The sequence below is a fragment of the Sus scrofa genome, chromosome 11, assembly GCF_000003025.6.
Source record: "Sus scrofa isolate TJ Tabasco breed Duroc chromosome 11, Sscrofa11.1, whole genome shotgun sequence".
Classification (NCBI taxonomy): Eukaryota; Metazoa; Chordata; class Mammalia; order Artiodactyla; family Suidae; genus Sus; species Sus scrofa.
The window spans coordinates 5,464,979-5,476,276 of NC_010453.5; positions in this window are offsets into that span (position 1 = coordinate 5,464,979).

The following is an 11,298-nucleotide window of genomic DNA, read 5'->3' on the forward strand; positions in this document are numbered from 1 at the left end:
CCAGTCACCCTTCTAGTAACTTCTTTTTTCTTTCTTTCTTTCTTTTTTTTTTTTTTTTGTTTGCGCCTGAGGCATGTGGAAGTTCCTGGGCCAGGGATAGAACCTGGGCCACAGCAGTAACCAGGGCCACACCAGTGACAACACCAGATCCTTAACCCACTGCATCAGCTATGAACTCTATTGTCTCTTAAATCTTTATGTTCAATTTGTCATCAGGTCTAGATCAGGAGCTGCATCCTAAATATCGTTTTCCTGTGTTCCCTCTCCCATTCTACTCTCAACTGCAAAGTATTTTCATAACTGTCTTGCACAGATTATTACAGCGACACCGCTGCCCCCAGCACTGGCCCCTTCTCACCGGGAGCACAATGGCGTCTCTCAGACTTTCGGTAAAGCCTGTGATGATGTCACATTTCATGTTACAAAGTGTTGATATTTGGCAGTCTTCATAGAGATGGTGGATTCAGACAGAATTCATGCCTGGATGCTCAGGCAGGTGGCGGGTGCTTGGTGAGGACTGGAAGAGTAGTACAATCTCAGAATATGTCCCTAAGAAATATGAGTCAATCCCAAAGTGGAAAATGACGACTCTGTAGTCAAGAAGGCCAGCTGACACCAACCTAACCAGCTGATCAAGGTTCATGTCACCTACTGACAGGTCCCCATGGAATGTCTCTGGGTGGGATGTGCTAAGAAGACCACAGTGTCATTTCTGTGCTATTTCTTCCAAGAATGAATTACCCTGGAAAAGAAAAAGCACACAAACAAAAAAATGAATTACCAGAATCTGGTCTCGAGGGAACATAAGCCAGACTAAAGCTGAGGGTCCTTCCACATAACGTAAGACCCATACTCTCAACTGCCTGGGACACACAAGCCTGAGGAATTGTTCAAACAACTAAAGAGCCTGAATAAACAGAACAATGGACTGTAACACATATTCCTGAATAGGGTCCCAGGTCAGAAAGGAAAAGAGTCGGGAGTTTCCGTCGTGGCACAGTGGTTAACAAATCCGACTAGGAACCATGAGGTTGCAGGTTCAATTCCTGGCCTTGCTCAGTGGGTTAAGGATCCGGCATTGCTGTGAGCTGTGGTGTAGGTTGCAGACGTGGCTCTGATCCTGCCTTGCGGTGGCTCTGGCATAGGCTGGTGGCTACAGCTCCGATTGGACCCCTAGCCTGGGAACCTCCATGTGCCACAGGAGCGGCCCTAGAAAAGGCAAAAAGAGAAAAAAAAAAAGGAAGAAAGGAAAAGAGTCATGGCTGTAGACAAAATCTGAATGCTATTTGTGAACTCATTAAGGTTGCACTAATGCTGGTTTCCTGATGTGGAGCGTTTTAATCCTACTTTCCCATAGGAGGGTGTCTTTGTCTGTCAGAAACACAAACCAGTGTTTAGGGACTCGTCTCTCCATGTATCTATAAAGAGAGAACGAATACAACAGAATAAATGCACTAAAATGTTAATTGGAGGAGTTTCGTCGTGGCTCAGTGGAAACAAATCTGACTAGTATCCATGAGGACGCGGGTTCAACCCCTGGCCTTGCTCAGCAGGTTAAAGAGCCGACGTTGCCGAGAGCTGTGGTGTAGGCCAGCAGCTGTAGCTGATTCGACCCCTAGCCTGGGAACCTTCATATGCCGCAGGTGTGGCCCTAAACAAAAAAAAAAAAACCTTTAAAATGTTAATTGGAGAATCTAGGTGAAGAAGATATGGGAATTTTTTTTTTAACTGTTCAGAAAAAAAAATTGTGTAAACTTGAAATTATTTCAAAAGAATTCTTTCTCATGGAAATTTCTTGGCTCCCACAGGTGCTTTTTCTTTCCTCTGACCTGAAACATGGACTTAATGGCAATCCCATGTTGATGATGCGGATGAAGACAGCATCCTAGCGGAGCTCCCTGGTGGTCTAGGGGTTAGGGTTCGACGCTTTCGCCATTGTAGTGCAGGTTGAATACCTGGTCTGGGAACTGAGATCCCAAATCAAGCTGCTGCATGCTGCAACACTTTCATTGTACTTAAAACACTGTATCTTGGCGTTTCTCGGTAACAAACACCTTGCCTGTACCCTGATTTTATGCCCACCACTCCTCTGTATAAACCCAAAGCTAGAGTCACAGTGAACTTGAACTCCAAACTCATCATGTCCTACCTGGCTTCCACATCCTGATACTTGATGCTGTTTCTGTCTGAAATGAACCATTTCCCCCAGGACTTGTGGTCTGTTTAACTCCTATTCCCCTTCTAGATTTGCCCAGGGCCCCTCACTCTATCAGCCCAACCTCGCCCCAGCTGTGACTTGGGAATAGCCTATAGTTTCTCATGTCTGTAGGTAGCACTGTATGTTTGTCCCACTCTGAACACCTATTTACACTTGTATTCCTAGACCTTAACATAGTGACTAGCATGTGTATGCGGTCATAAATCATGGATGATTCACTGCAGGACTGGTTGAACTTTTGGCCAGGTTTCTAAAACTTACACAAAAGTCGAAGGGGAGTGCCCATTGTGGCTCAGCAGGTTAAGGAAGCAACTAGTATCCATGAGGACTCGGGTTCGATCCCTGGCCTCACTCAGTGGGTTAAGGATCCGGTGTTGCCATGAGCTGTGGTGTAGGTGGAAGATGCAGCTCAGATCTGGTGTTGCTGTGGCTGTGGTATAGGCCGGCAGCTGCAGCTGTGATTCGACCCCTAGCCTGGGAATTTCCATACGCCATAGGCACAGGCCTAACAAAACAAAACAAAACCCCAAAACCCCCATGAGGGAACCATATGATAGGTGTACCCAACGCTCTGTCTCAACAATCACAATTGTTTTGCCATTTCTGGGAATGGATAGAATGCAAGAGACAGTGCAGTCTGTGGAGACAACACTTTAACTAAAAAAGCCTACTTCAGTGGGGAGAAGGGCAACGATTCTGGGGAGCTGATAGGAGAGATCCTGGAGCAGGCTGGTTCTGGGGGGGAGAAGGCCTTCAAATCGAAATTCGCATTTTCAAGTGGAGAGGAAATAAGAGGATCAAGAGTTATTCTTCACTCCCTCCTTCAACCAACAATGATGAAAGGCCTTCTATGTGCCTAGGGGAGCGTCCATTTCTATATTCAAAGAGAGGTGTAATTTAATACAACGATGGTCAAAAAAATAAATATTTGCACAAAAATGGAATAAATGAGGCTTTTATAGAAATATGTGCCAGGCATAACGGGGTCACAGAGCAAAGCGTGCTCCCAACAGTCCCTCCACCACGAAGCCTTAGAAACCTGGCTTGACCCCCAAGGAATCAGCTCCCTCTGCAGCCCTCTCAAGTGCTACTTATCTCCCCAAATTCTATGTACAGTTGGTTCTGTATCGGAGGATCCCAAGTGCAAGGATCCAACCAACCATGGATGGAAAAAATTGGGGAAAAGAATTCTAGAAAGTTCCAAAAAGCAAAACTTAAAATTTAACACACACTGGCAACTATTTACACAACGTTTGTGTTGTATTTACTGCTGCTGACATACCATGTATAAGTATTAGGTATTCTAAGTAATCTGGAGATGCTTTAAAGGGTACAGGGGGATGAGGGTGGGTTATGTGCAAAGATGAGGCCATTTTTTGGACGGGACTTGAGCATCCTTGGAAGTCGGTATCTGCTGGAGTCTAGAAACCGGTTCCCAGGGGACACGAAGGACGACGGTAAAGGAAAGTGGAGCCTGGAGTGTGGCCATTCTCCTGGTTCTTCACTGCTTCTTCCACACTATTGCCTTTTTTTCTCTCTCTCTCTTTTAAACAGAATATTCTTTTTCTAGCAGAAGTGTATATGTTTTAACACCAAGAAAAAAAAAAAAAAAAGAAAGAAAACCCTGGAAAGTATATACTCATACACAAAAACCCGTAATTACCAAAAACTGCTAACAACTTGATGTTAGTCCATCCGATTTTTTCTCTATGCAGTTTGCATAGACATTTTAAAAAATTAATATTTTTAGAAAATAGGATCTTATATATACTTTTTTATAGTTTGCTTTTAAAAAAATCAAATGCGGAGTTCCCGTCATGGCGCAGTAGTTAACGAATCCGACTAGGAACCATAAGGTTGCGGGTTTGATCCCACCCTTGCTCAGTGGGTTAAGGATCCGGTGTTGCCATGAGCTGTGGTGTAGGTTGCAGACGCGGCTTGGGTCCTATGTTGCTGTGGCTCTGGCGTAGGCCAGCGGCGATAGCTCCGATTAGACCCCTAGCCTGGGAACCTCCATATGCCACGGGAGCGCCCCTAAAAAAGGCAAAAAGACAAAAAGACAAAAAAAAAAAAAAAAAAAATCAAATGCTGTCCCCATGTTGAGTTTTCTAACATTTTTTCTTTCTTTTTTTTCTTTTTCAGGCCACTAGGGTGGCAATATGGAGGTTCCCAGGCTAGGGGTCAAATAGGAGCTGCTGCCGCCGACCTGCGCCAGAGCCTCAGCAACACAGGACCCAAGCCACGTCTGTGACCCCACACCACAGCTCACGGCAACGCCGGATCCTTCACCAACTGAGCCAGGCCAGGGGTGAACCCGAATCCTCAAAGATATTAGTCGGATTCTTAACCCGCCTTGCACAACAGGAACTCCTATACAAATATATTAACACTATAATTTGGCATCATTCTTTAAACCATCTAAAAACTTATTTTTAGGCTTTCTCAGAGTTGCAAGTTTACTTACCTAAGAGAAGCTCAGGCTGCTGTGATACGTACTTAGGATCTCAGGTTACAGACTTGGCATCAGAAGATGAGAACCTGGGTACACCTTCCAGAACAATCCATGCAGGCCCGTCTTCACTTGGCTGATTCTTCTTCAAAGTATGTTTTTGGTTTTCCAGTTTAAATCAAAGTCCCGTACATTACGTGTCCCACTGCCACTCTTCTAACTGTAACTTCTTACACCCCTTTTCATTCCCTGAATCAAGCTGCACCCCATCTAGTTACTCTCTTCAGTTCTTCGTACCTCTCCATCCAACCACCAGCCCTCGCAGAACACTGATGCCGTCGCTGCCAACAACTCTGATTGAAATTTACTAGTCCATGTTCATGGTTACACCTTGCAAATCCTCTACCTCTGAAATCTTAAATTTCAATACACTTGGTCTAATGGCAACTCCTAACCCTGCCCTCGTCTGCACCTTAATTCAAGCCTGATCAGATGTGTGTGATAAAAAAAAATCTGCTGCAGGATTTCTTTTGTGGTGCAGTGGGTTAAGGATCTGGTGTTGTCAGGATATGGTATGCATGTATTTGCTGGGTCATTATGTATTATCGTATAGATACTGGCTTGCTAGTAGGGTAAAGACGTACGCTTGAATTAGAGCTACAGCAAATGCAAGGATAGTAAGTAAGATGAGAATAATAAATGCGATAAGATCCGTTGTAGTGCTGATATTGAGTAGTGCCACAGCCACAGGCTCATCTGAGACCTACACCACAGCTCACGGCAATGCCGGCTCCTTAACCCACTGAGCGAGGCCAGGGATCGAACCTTTGTCCTCATGGATGCTAGTCAGATTCGTTTCTGCTGGGCCATGCTGGGAACGCCAAAGGTTTTCATTTTAGATTGGGGTGCAGTGTACACCTCAAAAGACTGCAAAAGACTGCGAGTAAATACTGTCTGTTTCTGCATATTTTACAGAGAGGTACAGCAAGGAAGTACTGAACGCTCCTCTTGTCAGTGGAGTTACTTTCTCAAAGCTGAAGCTATTTCTGCCCTTGTGGTAACAGAGGAAGGGGACTATACGAGTATTAATAGGACCTTAACAAGCTCAGGCTGTTTCCCAGTCAAAGCTGAGGGCTTAGAAAATGTGGTGGGTCTTTGGTCTCTTCTCAGGCCCCTGTCTTTTCCTTCTTTTTTTCTCTTTTTCTCTCCAGTGAAGTTAATCCCATCCACTCCTTAGTCACTTACTTGATACTTACACATTATTCATCTTTGATGTTTTATTTGATGTTTTAATTATGTTAACTAGGCAGATAAATTTTCAGTTTGTAGCGGGTAATTTACATACTGAGAAAAATGTGTTGATTTATGGGAGAGGGGTTCAAATTAAGTAAGCAGTGGAAATATTTTTCTTTTTTTTTTGGCTGTTCCCAACGGCATGTGGAAGTTCAGGCCAGGGATCGAACCTGCACCACAGCAGTGACCCAAGCCGCAGCAGAGACAGCATGGGCTCTTTAAGCCACTAGGCCACCAGGGAACTCTGAAAATATTTTTCTTTTAAAAATATAAACCTAAATTTGTAGGGAGTTCTCTTGTGGCACAGTGAGTCAAGGATCTGGCATTGTCACTGCAGCAGCTCGGGTCATTGGTAAGATGCAGGTTCCATCACAGGCCTGGGAACTTCTACATGCCACAGCAAAGCCAAAAAAAAAAAAAAAAGGTTAAGTTCTCAGAGCTTTGTTTTTAAGAAGTGCTATGTGGAAAAACCACAGAATTGACAGTTCTGAGTCAGAAGGTGATTCAGATGAGCTGGGCTCTAAAAGTGAAGAAATTTAGGAAAAATTAGCTGATTAATATTGCTTATATTTTCCTTTTTATGTTTGCCAAGAGTGTATATAATTAGAAAAAAAAACCTATAGGTCTAAATAAGTCTAAAAGAGCTCTTTCAATGAATACACAATAAAAATTCTAATTTATAAGAAGACATTTTTCATTAGTATTATGTAAAAAAAAAGTATATCTTACATTTGATGGGATATAATAATCCAATCCACAGAGTAACTCTTGAACATATAATATAGAATTGTTTTAAAATATATGAATAGGAGTTCTTGTTGTGGCACAGCGGAAATGAATCCAACTAGGAATCATGAGGTTTCGGGTTCGATTCTTGGCTTTGCTCAGTGGGTTAAGGATCCGTCTTTGCCGTGAGCTGTGGCACAGGTCGAAGATGTGGCTCGGATCCCGCATTGCTGTGGCTGTGGTGTAGGCCGGCAGCTGTAGCTCCGATTGGACCCCTAGCCTGGGAACCTCCATATGCCACGGGTGTGGCCCTACAAAGCAAAAAAAAAAAAAAAAAAATCACATATATAATGGAGAAGTGGAGGAGGGAACGGATTGAGAGTCTGGGATTAGCAGAGGTAAACTAGTATAAATAGGATGGAGAAACAAGGTCCTACTGGAAAGCACAGGGAACTACATTCAATACCCTGTGCTAAACCACAATGGAAAAGAGCATGACAAAGAATGTGTGTATATACATGTAGGAGTCTCTCACAGCACAGTGGGTTGAGGATCCATCACTAAAGCGGCTCCCATCAATGCCGTGGTGAGGGTTCGATCCCTGGCCCAGGAACTTGCATATGCCTTGGATAAATAAATAGAAAATTACAGCAACATTCATATTTAAAAACAGAAAATTACAGCAAGATTTATATTAAAAAACTCCTTTTCTCAGAGCTAAGGAGGGAATCTTCCAACATTTTACCATTGAATATGCTGTTTGCTATAGGACATTTTTCTTGGTAGATATTATTTATTAGGCTAAATATGCTTCTTCTCATTCCTAGTTGGCTGTTTTTGTTTTTGTTTTCTTTTTAACATCATGGGCATTAAAAAACTCCTATTTTGGTGGGAGTTCCCATCGTGGTGCAGCAGAAATGAATCCAACTAGGAACCATGAGGTTGCAGTTCCATCCCCGGCCTCACTCAGTGGCTCAGTGGGTTAAGGATTTGTTTTTGCCATGAGCTGTGGTGTAGGTCACAGAAGGGGCTCGGATCCTGCCTTGCTGTGGCTGTGGCTGTGGCCAGCAGCTGTAGCTCCGACTGGACCCCTAGCCTGGGAACTTCCATATGCTGCGTGTGCGACCCTGAAAAGACCAAAAAAAAAAAATTGCCAAATTTTTTTCTGCAATTAAGATGATTTTTCTCTTTTATTCTGTTGGTGTGGTAGATTTTATTGATTTTTCAATGATAAACAATCCTTTCATCCCTGAATGCATCTGTATTTTGTTATCCCTTTTCTATATTGATAGATTCATTAGGATTTTTGCATCTAAGTGAGAGTGGCTTTTAATTTCTCTTCTTTGTAATGCCTTTGTTAGCTTGGTATCAAAGCTCTGCTGGCCTAAGATTTTGGAGTTCTTCAATTTCTTGGAAAAATTTGTATATTCATGTTAATTCTTTAAATATTTGATAGGAGTCTCTGGTGAAGTTATCTGGTCCTGCAGTTTTCATGGTGGTAAATTTTGGATTGAGTTTCCTTAGAAGACCAAGGGTTATTCAGCTTTTCTTTTCCTCTTGTCAGTTTTGATAATTTTTATTTAATTTTTTTTTGTACCTGCAACATACGGAAGTTCCCGGGCTAGGGATCAAATTAGAGCTGCCACTGCTGGCCTACACCACAGCTATAGCAACATGGGGTCAGAGCTGCATCTTTGACCCACACCAGAGCTCATGGCAATGCCGGCTCCTTAACCCACTGAGCAGTGCCAGGGCTCGAACCCAGGTCCTCATGGATACTAGTTGGTTTTGTTACCACTGAGCAACAAGGGGAACTCCAGTTTAGATAAATTTTTAAAGGAATTTTCCCATTTAATCAAAATTTTCTGATTTTTGTCATAAAGATATGTCCATAAATGGCTGACTTGGTATCTATAGACTGTCGGATATTTCTCCAGTAAAGATGGGTTTATTCACGATCAGAAGAGAATTACAATTCGGGGTGTGCAATCACAGCAAGCCACGTGCAAGTCCCCACATTCCAAGAGAAGGAAAGGCTTTTAGGGAGGGAAAGGAAGGGGCTTTAGTGAAAAAGGATCCAAGGCTTTTCATTGGCCAAGACCTTGCCAGAAGAGAAAAAGAGCCTTTCCTCTTTCTATCGGGCTCAGCCATTGTTGCAGCTCCCCCTTCTGGTTTCCTGATTCTATTTAATTAAGGCCTCTGACTAGCAGTTTTTTTTTTTTTTTTTTTTTTAAACGATATTTCATCTGTTTTATGTCTGCAGTAAAATCCTCTTTCATACCTAAGAGTGGTTATCTGTGCCTTCACCCTTTCTTGATTAGTCTCTTCAAAGGGCTTATTAATTTTATTTGCCTTTACAAAGCACCAGTTCTTGGGACTTGTCAGCGGTAACGAAACAGACTAGAACCCATTAGGACATGGGTTTGAGCCCCGGCCCTGTTCAGTGGGTTAAGGATTGGTGTTGCCGTGAGCTGCAGTGTAGGTCACAGATGTGGCTCGGATCTGGCGTTGCTGTGGCTGTGGTGTAGGCCAGCAGCTATAGCTCTGATTCGACCCCTAGCCTGGGAACTTCCATGTGCCTCAGGTAAAGCCATAAAAAGAAAAAAAAAATCAGTTTTTGACAACTGAGTCTATCATGTATGTTCCTATTTTTTTCTACTTTCTTTGGGCTTAATTTGATAGTTTTTTCTAACTTTTGAAATGGTTGCTTAGATCATTGTTTTCAGCCTTTTTTTTTTTTTTTTTTTTTCTTTTTTGGTCTTTTTAGGGCCGAGCCTGTGGCCTATGGAGGTTCTCAGGCTAGGGGTCCATTTGGAGCTATAGCTGTTGGCCTACGCCACAGTCACAGCAACGTGGGATCTGAGCCACGTCTGCAACCTACACCACAGCTCATGGCAACGCCAGATCCTTAGCTCAGTAAGCAAGGCTGGGGATCGAACCTGAGTCCTCCTGGATGCTAGTCGGATTCGCTAACCACTGAACCATGATGGGAACTCCCAGACTCTTTTCTAATACATGCATTTAAGACCGTATCTCCCTCGGCAATTTATGTGTTTAACTGTTATTTTGACGTTATTTATTTCTAGTTTAATTCCACTGTGATTAGAGACTATATATGCCTTCAGTCCTTTGAAATTTAGTGAGACTTGCTTTTTGGCTCAGCATATGGTCAGTTTTATAAAAGCACTTATATTCTGCAATTGGAAGTACACTGCTTTACAGCTCAAATTTGTTCATATTTGCATTTTCCTTACTGATTTTGTCTGCTTAGCTTACCAGTTACTGAGATATGTATTTAAATTTTCCTCTTGATTTGTCTGGTCGCTCCTTTAGTTTTGACAATTTTCATTACATTTTTGAGTATGTATTATATGCATACAAATTTTGAATTGTTAAATCATATTGGTGACTTTAACTTATCAATATGAAATGTCTATCTCTAGAAATATACACACACATTTTGGCAAAGCCGATGGCATGCAGAAGTTCCTGGGCCAGGGACTGAACTCTCACCACAGCAGTGACCTGAGCGTATCAGTGACAACACTGGATCCTTAACCCATTGAGCCACCAGTAAACTCCTAGAAGTATTTCTTTTTTTTTTTTTTTTTTTGTCTTTTTAGGGCTGCACCCATGGCATATGGAGATTCCCAGGCTGGGGTCAAATCGGAGCTACAGCTGCCGGCCTATGCCATAGCCACAGAGAGCAATGCCAGATCTTAGCCGTATCTGCAACCTACACCACAGCTCATGGCAACAATGGATCCTTAACCCACTGAGCGAGGCCAGGGATTGAACCTGGGTCCTCAGTGTTTCTTGACTGTTTGCATTATACACATTTCACCATCCCTTTACTTTCAAATTTTTTGATTCCTGATTATGGCCAAGTATTTGTTCGATTTTGGTAAATCTTCCACGGTTACATGAAAAGCATACATACTTTGGTAGTAGGGCACAAAGTTCTGTATTTGACCAAAAACCAAGCCAGTTCATTATATTATCAATATATTAATTTCCCTGCATTTTTTTTGTCTATTTATATGCTAAATTCTGAAAGAGGTTTATTAAACTCCACCATTACAGTTGTGTTTGTGTGTTGTGGGACTCTAACCAAGTTCTTCTATCGCTAGGTGTTTTTGCATTTTTGTTTTTTTCAGCCACACCCGCAGCATGCAGAAATTCCAAGGCCAGGGATCGAACTTGCAACATAGCTATACCCAGGATCACTGCTGTGACAACAGCTGGTCCTTAACTTGCCAAGCCACATGGGAACTCCTGCATTTTTGTATTCAATAATATTTATTTGATGCATAGAGGTTTAAGATTATTTTGGGAGTTCCTTTCGTGGCTCAGTGGTTAATGAACTCCAATAGGATTCAGGTTCAATCTCTCACCTCGCTCAGTGGGTTAAGGATCTGTGTGGCCGTAAACTGTGGTGTAGGTTGCAGACATGGCTCAGATTCCATGTTGCTGTGGCTGTGGTGCAGGCCAGCAGCTGTAGCTCCGATTAGACTTCTAGCCTGGGAACTTCCATATTTTTTACAAATGAACCTTTCCACAGAAAAGAAACTCATGGAGAACAGACTTGTGGTTGCCAAGAGGGAGAAGGGAG